The sequence below is a fragment of the Hoplias malabaricus genome, chromosome 8 (assembly GCF_029633855.1).
Source record: "Hoplias malabaricus isolate fHopMal1 chromosome 8, fHopMal1.hap1, whole genome shotgun sequence".
NCBI classification, from domain to species: domain Eukaryota; kingdom Metazoa; phylum Chordata; class Actinopteri; order Characiformes; family Erythrinidae; genus Hoplias; species Hoplias malabaricus.
The window spans coordinates 34,007,832-34,023,442 of NC_089807.1; positions in this window are offsets into that span (position 1 = coordinate 34,007,832).

Genomic DNA, 15,611 nt, shown 5'->3' on the forward strand with positions numbered 1-15,611 from the left:
TTTTGTGCCTGAGGGACCTGCCTCCTCAGCAAGAAATCTGTGCACTGAAATGTTCTAATGACCAGAGGCATGCATTGATTAATTAGAAATTAACAAGCATGAGTGACTGGTGTAAAAACAGCAGGACTCAAATGAGTACTCCAGTGGACACATCTGCCACAGTGATACACCCTCTAAACTCAGCGCTAGCTTAAGTCCTTCCATTTAACCAAGGACATCTGTGTGTGCCAGAAAGAAGAAAATGGAACAGGACAATTTCTGTTTTGGCTGAAATCACTCTTTAACCCTCTTTATTTCACATATCGTGAATGTACAGTACCAGTCAAAAGTATGGACACATCACATTCAATGGTTTTTCTTTGTTTTTTATTATTTTCTACACGAAAGACATTAAAACTATGAAGGAACACATGGAATTATGTAGTAAACAACAATGTGTTTTACACTTTAGCTTCTTTAAAGTAGCCACCTTATGCTTTAGTGAAAACTTTGCACACACTCGGCGTTCTCTCAATCACCTTCATGAGGTCATCACCTGAAATATTTTTAGTGACCAGCTGTGGCCTCATCAAGAGTTAATTTATAGAACTGCTCGTCTTCTTAATGTGTTTGAGACCAAAACTTTTTTGGTTGTGCCGAGGAAGGGCTGGTAAACACTTCTATACAGTGAATAGCCCTATTCCACCAATGACTAATGATAAGGTGTGTCCAAGTGTTTGACTGGTACTGTATATATACACTAAAACTATACTAAAAAAGACATGTATATTGACAAGGTGTGTCCAAACATTTGGATAATATTGTTCTTCACGCTGCAATTTCCATTTAATATTACTCAATTATTAGTAATAAACAATAATCAATGATATTCAAAGCCAGCTTGCTTGCACACAAACATTCACAATCCATTCAGCAGCCTCAACCCTCAACCGATTTTAATACAGGGATAGCCCACAAAATGCTCCAATTGCTCTAATTCCACATGCTGACCCATTTTGCTATGATGAGCATGGATCACCTGCTCTGGGAGTAGAAGTTACAGTTCTAGGGGACTCTTAATGCATCCCTGAAAACACATTAGGTCAGTAGGAGAGGGTTAATGAAGAAGATTAGACGTATCTTATCAAGTGGCAACCTCCTCCTTTCCTTGCTTGTCACACTCACTCTTTGGAATGACTCATATGCAGAGCATCATAACACAATCTGTTTTGCCATAACCATCATTTCTCGGTTGTTAAGGAAGCACTACATGGTTCGTGTAGTACACCAATCAGTGTAATGAGGTATAAAAATTCTTTGAGGAGAGAAGAAACCTGATTAAAAGTTTCCCCAGGGCATCAAGCCCCCCACCCCCAACTTCTGAATGGAAGGACATTTGGCTCTCAGGACTTGTATAAGACAGACACTAGTCAGTGGGTGTATCCCCAGTGCCTGCTGTGGCAGTCAGAATACTGTGTGTGTGATAGATGTTTGCTAATAAAAGCAATTACCAGCTGGCTCAATAGCTCTGAGTGGCAGGTGTGAATTATTTACAGGTGAGGAGGGGAGTCATGGCAGGAGCAGAAGGGAGGGTTTGGAGGGTTTGGTGTGTGTGTGTGTGTGTGTGTGTGTGTGTGTTTGTGGTTAAATGCTGTGTGAAACTATGTTGACATGTGATTGTAGCATTTGTTATGACATGGATCAGCTAATGACAAGAACATTGAATATTGCATTAATATTAGGGGAATGTTCCAAGGGTCTCATTATATGGATGAAAATGCAGAAAATTGATCAAAATTCATTCAGACAAATTCAACACATATGAAGGGACAATCAACCCTGAAGTGTAATATATTTACAGTTAAAGTTAAATCTACTGCAAATAATAATTATTACAAATAATAAATAATTCCATGTTTAATTATCCGTGTCTAATTATAATTGCTGGCAAAGCGTGATTATGAGAGCTAGGGCTTTTAATTCAGGTCATAAATGTCAAAACTCAGACAGCAGTGAGGGAAATAACACCCCCACAGTAGTGCTAATATATATACAGTGATCCCTCGTTTTTCGCTGGGGATGCGTTCCAAGACCACCCGCGAAAAACGAATTTCCACGAAGTAGAGAAAAGATATTTTTTATGTATTTAACGAGTATTTGGACTTTTAAACCCCTCCCTGTTACTGTTAACAACCCACCCTTTGCAATAATCAATCATTCTATAATGTTTTTCAGCTGGAATTACATGTGATATCCTACCAGTTTCTTTAATAGAGTAATTCCTAAGCTGTGATTTAGCGTAAGTAAATTTCACTCGGATGTGGACATGAACAATACATGTACTGTATGTAAGAAATACTTGTAAATGATGTATTTTGTCACCTACAGGCCTAGTCTAAAAAATGTAAATAATAAAAAAATACTTTTAATTTACACACCATAAGAAAATTATATTTTTAGGCGATATAGTGGCCATAAGCCCCCTTGAAAAAACCCGCGAAGTAGCAAATCCACGAAAGATGAACCGCAAAGTAGCGAGTGATTACTGTACTAGCATAAGCTAAGCTAACAATGATTCACATTAACATTTTTGGCCAGAATTTGAAGTTTAAAACTATAAGAACTTTCATATCTTATTTGGAGTTTGCTACAAATATTTCATGCCAACATATATTTTACACTGTCAGAAAAACTGTCACTGTGGTGGTACTCTCAAGGGAACATATTCTGCACCTTTAATTAGTGAACATGTTTATACCTTATTCTATCGTGATTGCAGATTTTAAAAATGGGTTGATTTCACACCAGTGTTGTACCTTTAGGGTAGAGATATTCAGCCATCTGTGTCATGAACGTAACGGTTCACATACTTGCTTATGTGCTACACGTGTAACCGGTGTGGCTAATTGCAGACTTGGCTCTGACACAGCCTTCTTCATAACTTTCCGCCATTGTGATGCTGCTGATCATCTGCACTGCCCCTACCATGCACGTGTGTACTGCACCTTGCATATGCAGAGGACATGCACCATTTATCATTTATTTTCTGAGGACATGCACAATCCATGCACCAAACGGACAAAGGATATATGAAGCAGCCATGATGCACAGGTGAACAGAAGTTTATCTCTACCCTTACAGGTACCTTTTGTTCCTTTAGGACTTAGGGATAATGTACCTCTACTGTCCCTTTGTTTCTAAAAGTGTACACTAAAAGATTTTTGTGTACACTAAAATATATTTTTTACAGTGACTCCTTCAGTAAAGCCATACATCTGCTGCAATTGTTTTCCACTTCTAACATCAAACCTTGGTGTAGCTATCACACATTCCAAAACATTGTGTTTTACCTTGATCTCATTTGACACTTCATGACTTCCAAAGTATTTCTTCACTTCCATTCTGTAGATGAGAATATTTTCAAGCCCGCTTCACCACTCTGACACACAAATACACATTTCTTGCTTCCAGCCTCTGATTTGTCTCACATGTGGCTAAGCACTTCAAAAACTTTAAACACAACTTTTTGCTATCTGCATGGCTAACTTGGAAAACTTGAATGTTACTGTTTTCCCAAAAATCTTTCTCCTCCTCTACACTGTGAACAGAAAACAGCTTTTGAGACACCATTTTGCTGGCTGTCCAGATACAGGAAATGAGAGAAGATGCTTTAAACACCTAGCAATGGTGACCAGAGGATACAAGAGTATAGGCTACCAAGTAAATCTTTTACTGATTTTAGAGTTACATCACTGCATACATGCACAGAGGGGATGGACAAAAATGAAGAAATCAGTGCACAAAATAAATTTAAATAATATTTTAAATTAAACAACTATAAATGCGAGCGGCACGGTGGCGCAGCATTTAGTGTCGCAGTCACACAGCTCCAGGAACCTGGAGGTTGTGGGTTCGATTCCCGCTCCGGGTGACTGTCTGTGAGGAGTTGTGTGTTCTCCCCGTGTCCGCGTGGGTTTCCTCCGGGTGATCCGGTTTCCTCCCACAGTCCAAAAACACACGTTGGTAGGTGGATTGGTGACTCAAAAGTGTCCGTAGGTGTGTGTGTGTGTGTGTGTGTGTGTTGCCCTGTGAAGGACTGGCGCCCCCTCCAGGGTGTATTCCTGCCTTGCGCCCAATGATTCCAGGTAGGCTCTGGACCCACCGTGACCCTGAACTGGATAAGGGTTACAGATAATGAATGAATGAACTATTAATGCTATAAAAGCACACTGCTATATTAATAGGAGAGTTTTTAATCACTCGCATGGGTTCAGCAAAGGAAAAATTAGTTTAAACAAATGCACAAACTGAAACATGGCATTTATTTTATTGCTATTAGTTCAGTACATACCACGTAATGCTTGTTATTAGCTGCAATTATCATATTGGTGCATTCTATAGATCTACATTTGTAACAGACTTAGTCCATTGTTCAAAATACGTTTATTATTTTGTCGTTCTTTTGACTGCCTCTAATGGTCACCCATGGGCATAGTTAATGAGTACCTACTCAACTTAAAAGGCAGTTTTTTGCAATTGCTAATGTTAGTGAACTGTCTGGTTTTGTGTATTTTGCCCTCCTAAGGCCTATGTTGATAAGCTGATTTGAACGTCCCTATGCTACCCTAATTTGACAGCATGTGTAAGTGTGTGTATGTCTATGTATAGACATAAAGTTTTGGAAGTACATCCCAAATGGGTTCTCCAGGTCAAAGGACTCTGAAATTAGAGACAATACTACACCTTCTCCAACAAGCTGACGTCTACCTTGGTAACCATGGTTAATGGATAGAAATGAGTGCTTAGGACTGAAAGACCAGCAATGGGAATGAAGAAACAGCACTGTCTTCCTCCTTCAATCCACAGTTGAGTTTGAGCAAGGCACCGAACCCACAACTGCTGCCCGGGCACCCTGGATAGCTGCGCACCACTCTGGGTGTGAGTTCACAGGCCCTCGTGTGTGTGTGTGTTCACTGCCACAGATGGGTTAAACGCAGAAGACATATTTCATTGTACACTGTACAATGACAAATAATTGCACCTTTCACATTTCATTTCACATTTCAAGATCTATTACTATTACTATTCCAATTAGTATTTAATACCTAGGTCTGCTTCTGGTAAGGTAGTTATTATCTTTTGAGAGACCTCCAGGAAAAATAAAAGACTCTCATTGTCAAACAGTGTGGCAGTGTACAATTGTAAATATTAAAGTTTAATATTTTCTGTCTGCATTTGTAATGTCCTTGTTCTTCTTCATATTAGTACACACCTGGAGTTCATGGCATGTCTTGGTGTATATATATATTTGAGCATATTTGTCACAGAATAAAAAGTGAAGGGAAACCCCCCTTAGTTAAAATTGTGTCCACCTTTCTTTACAATCGCATTTACAGACTGTACTCTACCTATTGCTCTGCAACATCTGTTAGACTTTTCAGCATGTTCCTCAATATACAGGACAATGGACGGACTGACAATACCCTTTCATTTTAAAAGTACAACGTGAACCTACATTGTATGTTGAGCTCACACAATGAATAACTAATGTAGAACCCCCACCCACCCACCGAACCTAGTAGTGTATAAGCCAGTTTGTGCTTGTTTGCTCCACTCCTGCTGCTCCTTTGCTCTCTTTCAAATCCTTCTTATTTTTCCAAGGTAGGAGAAGAGCAGTAAGAATAGAAGAGTAGTACAGGAGCAGTTGGTGAAGTTTCTGCATGCTTCCTTTGTTTCAGCGTCTGCATTACCTGCATATTATAGACTTTATTCTGTGTTGTATAATACACTGAGGTGATCTGATCAGTGTAGAGTTACTGGTGCTCTCAACTGCACTGGCTATGCAGGTTTTTCGCTTTTACATTAATAACTCTCTTCCACAAAAGACACAATTACACTGAGCCTTTTTAATGACTCCCGACAGAAATTCAATTAAGATTAATTCAAGCCCAGCAAGCAATTTTGAGGAGGATAGATAGCAATTTGGGTTCACATCACTGGCCACACTGCTTCAGATGCAAGATGTGCTGAAGTGCAGTGTTGGAAACAAGGTCCAAAACCAGTCGGAAAAAAAAAAAAAACTAAAAACCCACAACAGCATTTTGTTATAAACAAAGCTCATCAGAATGCTCTAGAAAAGCACTTATAAGCTGAATGATCACTGGATTAGAAGCACCTACCTTATATATACATTCATTGTCCATTTTATCAGCTCCATCCACTATAGAGGAGCACTTTGTAGTTTCACAGTTACAGACTGTAGTCCACCTGTTTCTCTGCACCCTGTTCTTCAATGGTGGGCCCCCACAGGGCCACTACACCACAGGTATAATTTGGGTGGTGGATCATTGACTTGTGATCAGTGATCAGTGATTGAGGATCACTGACATGCTAGTGGTAAGTTAGTGTGTGTTGTGCTGGTAAAAGTGGTTCAGACACAGCAGGGCTCCTTGAGTTTTTAAAGCCCTCAATGTCGCTGCTGGACTGAGAATAGTCCACCAACCAAAGATATTGCAGAGAAACAGGTGAACTATAGTCAGTAGTTGTATAACTACAAAGGGCTCCTGTATGGTCAGTAGAGCTGATAAAATGGACATGGCCACAAGCCTAACACAACCTAGAGGGGTATAAAGTCCCCAGCACGGCATTGAGTAGTGAAATTGTAATCTGTGAAATTAATTACAATTCAAAATCCAGCACCTTTGGAAAGAGTTGGAGTGGTGTTTATGATCCAGAACTCGACCCCCATGTATATGGGGCTGAATACAATAAGATTCTCACATGCTCCAGTATCTGAACATAAATTCCTACCTTCTTCCAAAAGTTACACAGTGCAGTTTCTGCAGTTCTGAGCTTGGAGTAGGAATGACAGAGGCTTTGTTCTCCTTATTACTGGTCAGTGGAGCATCCCAATGATTTTGAAGCTGTAATTTTAAGGTAAAACTGCTTCCTAGTGCTCCTTTAAAGCAAGCTTTCTAGAAATAAAAAAAACTTTCTGTCTACAATCACCACACAATCCACACCTGAACCAAAAATAAATAAACAAATAAAAATAAAACCATATCAATTGTATCTAATTGCAGCAATGGTTTCTTTATTGCTTTATTCCATTTGGTTTAGAAACATCATAACAGAATCAAATATAGAAACAGAAATGGATATTTCTGGTTACAATCTTAAAATGATTTATAATTATCAATGCTATTCAATGTTAGAAGCTTGATTGGACTTTAGTCTTAGGCCATTTTGGATATACATCCTTCGACTGTAATGGCACTGGACGAGCCTGGCCTTGGGGAGCTTTGTTCCTCGGATGAGTGTTGGCTGAGATTCGCTCTTTCTTTCAAGAAGGCTTAATAATGGATGACATAATTTGGATAACAGAGAAGTTTCCTGGAGAGACATATCAGTCGATCTTTCTGACAATGTGGCTCCAGTCACCTGACCATTCTGAGATGGGGAAACGGCAGAAGCAGTGGCAGTGGAGGAAGAATTCTCTCACCTTAGAGCGTCCACTGGTCTCTCCCATTCGCTCTCGATCTTCCTTTCTCTGGTGGGAGATTTTCAGGAAAGGTCATCTTCTGAAGCAGGATGCATCATCCTTTGCTTAATACAGATCCCCTGCCTTCAATGGCTAATTTATCACTGCGTGAGCAGGGAGAGAGATGAGCGGCGATAAGCACTACATTTCCCTGCGAGAGCTGCTCTCTGATGGGCCACATTTAGCCTGCTGTTCAAAAGCTATCCCTCAGGCCAGTGACTATCTCTCTCCCAGCTCAGCTCCCTCCACATACACCTCCTACAGCTATCAAAGACCTAGCTATCATACGCTACAGACCGGACACACGCCTGGCTGCCAGCACCACGTCTCTGAGACCTCGGCTCATGTTTGTCTTCCATTTCACACAGGGCCACAGTTGGCACTAAATATAAACTGACCCCTGGCTGTAATAGGCTGACGCCTGGGGTGTCGCACAGTAATTTGTCCGTGGCAATGAGCAGCCAGCGAAGCCACATGGAGAGTAAATACTTACCTTTGGTCTGTGTTTACACGCTTGACTCCAGATTATGAGCAGTGGAGATGAGTCTCCCTCTCTCTCTCTCTCTCTCTCTCTCTCTCTCTTTCTCTCTCTCTCTTTCTCTCTCTCTCTCTCTCTCTCTCTCTCTCTCTCTCCCCTGCTAGTTTTACCCCAATAGCTTACCTTGGCACAGAGCCAAAGTATATTATGCCAAAGGAGGGATAATCTCTCTCATTGAGACACTGCTGAGAAAGAGATAGTCACTATATAAAAAATAATGATATATTTTGTCACTATATTCCAAAAACTAACCAGAATATCCTGTAATACATTACCTGTATCGGGCGGTGCATCTGCAATGCAGGTAGTGTTGCTGCCACACAGCTCCAGGATTTCAAATATACTTCTTTTAAACAAAAAATACACAGGTATACTTTGAGTTTATTTGTGATATACTAAACAGTGATATACTAAACAAAATTATACTTGGCTTATACTGACAAGTACACAGAAAATGCTATGCATATTTGGAGTATACTTGTATTTAACCTTTTTGTCAAGATACACTTAATAAAAGTATAATTAACTATTCTTGGCTTAAACATGAAGCTGAAGTATATTTGGCTTTTATTTTGGGGTGAAATAGCCAACAAAAAATAGTGCACGGTGTTAACCAGTTAACACAGAAACAGGTTAACATTTAGATCATTCTATTGACGATAATCTTTCATGGCTTTCGTGAGCTTTGCCTGACGTAAACAAGGACTACTGACGTGCAGACTGACCAATTAAATGTTTACAGAGAAGTTATCGACCACTAACGGTAGCTCTACAGTCAGACCGTCCAATCAGAAGATTTTAGGCTACTTCACCACGCCCCCTTCTCACTCAAGCAAACCAATCGGAGTAGGGGAGGGCGGGACTAGTTTGTGAACAAAATGCATCTCGAAGTTCTATATAAGCTCTAGAAGATCAAACGTTTGTGAAATTCCGCCCGGGTAAAAGAGGACGTCTGGTCTCCCTAGTTAAGTTTTAAGACTATTTTTTCACTCAGGTTGCCAGATAGTCACATCTCTTCATACACAATTTTAATTGAGAAATGTATTGAGAATATTTCAAATATTGAGAATATCATTTTAGTAAAATATGTATTCTTTCACCATGATACCAGGTCGGTTTGAGATTATAGTAACAGGCTTAATTTATTTATAATCCCTTACAATTAAAAGTGGGACAGAAGTATGTAACTAATAAATTATAGCTATATCCTAGTTTACTTTAAGGATAGATGCAGTACAAAATAAAACTAGATGGAATCTACATGTATACACAAAGTTTACTACTCCTACACTTAAGTATGCATTTATAAACTAAAAATATGACCAATTTGGTCCCAAGAATAAGTATATTACTAGTATTTATAATGATATTAGTATACTTAGTACATAAAGTACACTTGGGAATTTTTTACTTTACTTAAGCTTACAAAATAAATTAAATATACTTGTTATTTAAGGGGGGGGGGGGGGGGGGGGGGGGGGCTAATTCCTGCCTTATATCATTGTCTATGAGGAGTTTGATGTGTTATCCCACTGTCTGTGTGGGTTTCCTCCAGGTCCTGCATTTTCCTCCCACAGTCCTGGAACACATGTCAGTAGGTGGACTGACTGGCTTTGTGAAATTGTCCACTGTTCTGAGTATGATGTCCAGTGATGGACTGACACCTTGTCCAAGATGTGTTCTTGCCTTGTGCCCAGTCAGTCCAGATAGACTCCAGATCCACCACAATCCTTGTCAAGTTGACATGGTTACAGAAATGAATGAATATTTACCATACAATGATCTTTTTTGTTATTGGATATTCTGTATGAAAGATAAGAAATTACATTTAAATATGAACCCATTTTATTTTCTTAAACAAAACAAAGCATTGCTTTCTTTAAAAAATTCACACAATCTAAATTCAGATAACTCTTCAAAAGTCCACTGCAGTCCTCTGTGGCATTCATGATAGATCTGTCAAAAGAGAGTACGGTGCTTCATCACATGACCTGTGCCACACTGTCAAAAGAAAATGGATGGCCAGAGCTGTTCTATAGCTGTCCATAGCTTCAAATTCATGTCTTTAAATGTCAGTGAAAGCTGGAGCTGTAAAATATCAAACAACTCACAGAGATTACAGGACATTGTAGAAACATGCTATGTAAAGCTATTTCTCTGATCATATACATCGATCAGCCATAGCATTAAATGACCTCCATGTGTGTACATTGTTTTATCAGTTCTACAGACCATACAGGAGCAATTACAGTTCTACAATTACAGACTATAGTCCATGTATTGCTCAGCATACTTTGTTATCTCCATTCATGCTGTGCTTCAATGGCAAGATCCCCCAGAAAGACCACCACAGAGCAGGTATTATTTGGCTGTTTGATCATTCTCAACACTGCAGTGACACTGACATGGTGGTGGGGGTGGTGTATCGGTGTGTGCTGCTCTGATATCTGTGGATCAGACACAGCAGGCCTGCTGGAGTTTTTGTAACAACATCTGTCATCATTGGTGATTGCTGTTGGATGGATATTGTTGGTTGGTGGTGTACTATTCTCAGTCTAGCAGTGGCACTGCAAGGTTTAAAAACTCCAGCAACAGTGCTGTGTCTGATCCACTTATACCAGCACAAGACACACCAACACATCAGTGTCATTGCAGTGCATTGCACTGGAGGGGGCGCCAGTCATTCACAGGGCAACACAGACACACACACATTCACACCTACCAATGTGTGTTTTTGGACTGTGGGAGGAAACCACTCTACTGTGTAAATTCAGTCCAGTATTAACTCTTGTATGGCCGCTATTTTTTCTCTCTCTCTTTTCTCCTCCTTGCCCTCTCTGCCATATAATGTCTGTACCAGGACTACCAAGCTAGATTCTTCTTGTAGCTATGGGCAACCCCCCACCTTTGAGCTATGTGCCTTTAAGCATTACCCATTTCTCATGAGAGGCCTCCGCCCTGGGATTCAGAAGTTGCTTAGTGCAGTAAACAAGAAGAGGACCCGGCTTAGGAGCAAAAGAGGCTGTATTCTCCCTATTACAGCTCCATGGAACATTACAATCATTTAGAAGTTGTAATTTCAATGTAGAAATACTACATAGTGTTCCTTTAAGTATAATTTAAAATAAATTAAAAGACTTATTAGTAGTGATTTACTATACATTAGTGTTCTAAAATAACATAATTTAAGTTCACTTTTTTCCCCACAAGTGAGGAGGGGCAGTGAGGAGAAAGTGTCATTGTAAATGTTTGAGGACACAGCTGAGTTCACATCAAGGGCCACTGTTTTGCCCATATTTAAATTAATATATATATATTTAAATGTATTTATTTAATTATTCATTCAGTTTCATTATTGTCATTATTGTATTAGCTATGCCTAATCATGCACAATGTTACCTACCTCGGAGGGTGAGGGCAAGTACATGCTTCCACCTTCTACTCCTTTTCATAACGTTGCCAACACCAATGGACAGCTCAACACACGTGGAGGAGAACGCAAACAGTCCCGATCTGCTCTGCTAGCTAACAGATGCCTGTTTTGGCAAGCACTGTGCTTGTGATAAGGGGAGAAAAATGGTCATTCTATCCAGCCAAAGAGAGTGAGGCCATTTGTTCTCAGATCACTGGCATCACTGGGGATCAAAGACAGATGGATGCCAAAATTTAAAAGAAAATGAGCACTACTTGCTGTTTTAAAGCAGATATTAAATTTTGTCTAAATCAGAGGTCCCATACCACCAAGTAGCAAAATGTTAATGGGCCAACAATGGGTTGTTTTGTAATAGGAAAACACTGACACCTAATGTATGGTGTAGAAACAAGTAGAATTAGTAGTATTTCACTTTTATTAAACATATTAGCATGCGTATTTATAAAACTTTATAATCTTTATACACTGTCAGAAATTTTGTCACTGTGGTGGTACTTTTTGCTGTCTCTGGGGTGGTACCCTCAAGGGTACATATTTATACCTTTAATTAGGGAACATAATTGTTTTATTAAAATTGTAGGTCTTAAAACTGTGATTTTTTTATGCCCCATTTCATCACCAGGACTTTTATTATGTTTTTATATAACACAGTTCTATAATGAAAGATTATAAACATGTAACTCTCCTTCTGGAGAAGAGAATGTAATGTACCTTTAAGGAACAAAACTGGACTTTTAAACACTGTTTGTACCTTTAGTGACCAATATTGTACCTCTTCTGTACCTTTTTTTCTGAGAGCGCACTATATTATCCTAAAGCCTTAATCACTGCAATTCGCATTGTCAAAAAATTCATTCATTCATTGTCTGTAACTGCTTATCAAGTTCAGGGTCGCGGTGTTTCCGTGGCCTACACGGAATCACTGGGCGCAAGGCAGGAACACACCCTGTAGGGGGGTGCCAGGACGACACTTTTCTTTTCCCAGGGCGACACACACTTTTCTCTTCACAGGGCTACACCCACTCCCACATTCACTCACACACTCACATCTATGGACACTTTTGAGTAGCCAATTCCAACCCAGAACCCCTGGACCCTGGAGATGTGTGAGACTGTGCCGCCCCACTGTCAAAGCTTTTATATACTAATACTAATAATACTAATACTCTACTGTTTTATGTCTTATTCCTTAGGTACTAAAGTTAAGACAGAAAACCCTGAATATACCGCAATGGCCCTGACGACATTGTTGACTTCTCTCTCAACAAATCTGTGAGTCCAGATTTTATTGAGGTATTTTTTTTTTTTATTTGAGAGCACTGTATATGAAATAAATGTATAAACAAATATGCGCTTTTCAATGCTCATGTTCACATTTTGTGCTCGCACTTGGCTATTTAGTTCAGTGAATATTCATCTATACATTTACTCCTAATAACCCATGGCCAATATTGAATCAGACTGGAGTTGTGGAGGTGTGTCCACCAATGTTAATCAAGAGACCAGCAGCAACAACAATTTCATTGCTCAGAATCCATCATTCTTTTTGATTGATTGAGGATTTACTGTGGCAGTATTGCTTTGAAAATCAGAGAACAGGCGTAGAATGGTCAACAAGCACACAGGATAAACTTGAGGGCAAAAATCTGAGCACGAGCAGTGAAAGTCTGGTCAAGCACATGTCTATTTTCTATGAGGCCAACAAAGGTATGAATCACCCATGAATAATAATAATAATAATAATAATAATAATAATAATAATAATAATAATATAAGCAATAGAGGTCCAAGCACTTAACCCCCATAATAAAAAATACATTGTATATATTTAGCACATTTCAACAGCCCCAGACACTAACAAACCTACTACAAAGAACACCAAAATATAAACAAAAACATGGAAAAAGCAAAACAGCACAGTTAGCAGTGGTAAGAATTTGTAGCCAGCCATTTAGCAGCATCGAAACACTGGGTTAAAATTTTTAGCACACCACTAACTGGAGATGGGCTCAATTGGTTGACATAAGCAGCAGTAAGCGGTAGAGATAGCAAGTCATTAACCACCAGTCAGCTGCAATGAGGACTATCTCCCTCTGTTGATTCCAGTAGCAGATAGCATCAGTGTCGAGCAATGGCAATGAGATCATACTCCCTTGGTTGACATTAGCAACAGCCAGCAGCAGGTTAGCAAGGCTGCTAGCCACCTGTGATGACAACAGGATGCCTAGTAGTCACATAGTCAAAACTAAGAGAAGTGGCGAAGGTAAGCAAGCAGTCATCGAAACGTAGCAAACAAAACAGGCTCCACTGGCTAGCAAGCCATTAACCATTAGCATTAGCAGGCAGCTAACCATGAAGCAGATGAAGAAACCAGGTTAGACGTCACAGCAGACAACACCATAGGTGGCAAACCTACCCATTCACCCCAGTCCATAATGACATGGGGTGTAAAAACTGGTTCTGAAACTGCGGAACCTATAACCTCTAAACACTCTGAGGGACAATAAACACAGACACTTTGTTGTTTTCAAAATAAAGGTTTTGAAATACTGTCTCTATGGCTAGGGAAGCCTACTTGTCAGGCATGAGCATATTATAACTGTATAAAATGCTGCCTGTGTAGGTTTTTGAGACAGGTCCAGTGTGTGTGGCCCACAAAGGTTCTCTAGATAAAACAAGATAAAATGGAAAAAATGGCTAGTAGAGGGCAGATTTAGAGTTTAATAATTTGTGCAAAATCCTTATGAAGCAACCTCATGGCATTGACCTCTTGACCCCAAGTAATCCTTTAACCGCTCTGCTGCCTTTGGCTCCGGAAATTGTCTCTATTGGAAAGCAGACCACGAGCAGAGTATCAGATGGTGGAAATTGAACTTTGATGCCTGGGAACTTGTTTGTGCTACTATTAAATAACATAGACACCCACAACCTTCAGTCCAGCCTGAGATTTCAGCTTTAATTTCCTTTATGTTGACACTCCAGTTCAGTTATATCTTATTTTGAGGCACTGCCACAGTCTATCAGCAAACATTCATAACCTCAGGTGTACAGACTTCTTGGAAATTTGCTCTGAATGCCACATTATATGTGGAGAGATGCGAATAGCTGGGAGCTGACTGCGAGAATACCACTCTGGCTCTCTCTCTCTCTCTCTCTCTCTCTCTCACTGCAAGAAATTAGACCAGTCACAATCACTAAAGAGCTGCTGGTGAAATAAGAGGTGAGGAATAGAGCTGCTTTAGTGACCAGTAGACGAGAACAACAGAGAACCAGTGCCTCTAGGAGGGAGGGAGGGAGGGAGGGACTGAGGAAGTCATAGAAAGAGAGAGAGAGAGATGAGGACAGACCAGCATTCTTATGAGTTTCACAGCAGGGACACACTTATGAGGAAAAAAAGATCATTTTTCATCCCATTACTGCTGTGGCCCATTCGCCTGTCCTCGCGTCGTGATCAATAGCCGAGTATATAACGTCTGTTAGCTACCGGACCTAATAACAAGACTCGAGCGTGGCCAAATTCTCATTTTGTTTGGCTTTGAGGAGTAACAAGGTTGTTAGTCGCAAAAGGTTACACTGATTAATATCTCAGTCTCTCCAGTTCACGGATGAGTAATTCTCCATAGGAATGCACTTCAGCTAAAGAATCGATTTAAAAAGAGTGAGAAGCAATGATAAAAACATCTTTTTTTTCAACAATCTTTAAACATATCTTTACACTCAAAAGTGCAGAATCCATCTATAAGAAGTTTTATTGCACACATTCACTTTTTCAGAAAATCCAGCAACGTGAACATAGAGCAATGCTACATTGCTGGTGTGAGTTTTCTGTATTGAATAGAATTCTATTTAAGGTATGACTTTAAAGGGCACAAGATCAAGAATCCAGCAAACAGGGATGTAGTTACAGTTTGTAATAGGCTTCATTTGCTGTATTAACCAATGTTGTGCCGTTACCCCACATGGGTGTCATTAGGCTCCAAATGACGCTTCAAAAAAAACACAGACTCCAGCTTTTCAAGTTTCAGTCCAAAACTCTAAGGGTGTACTCACACCCGTTTGCATCATCAAACATGACTTTTAGTTTGAAATTTTTATTTTTTAAAGGCACTTTTGCAAAACAG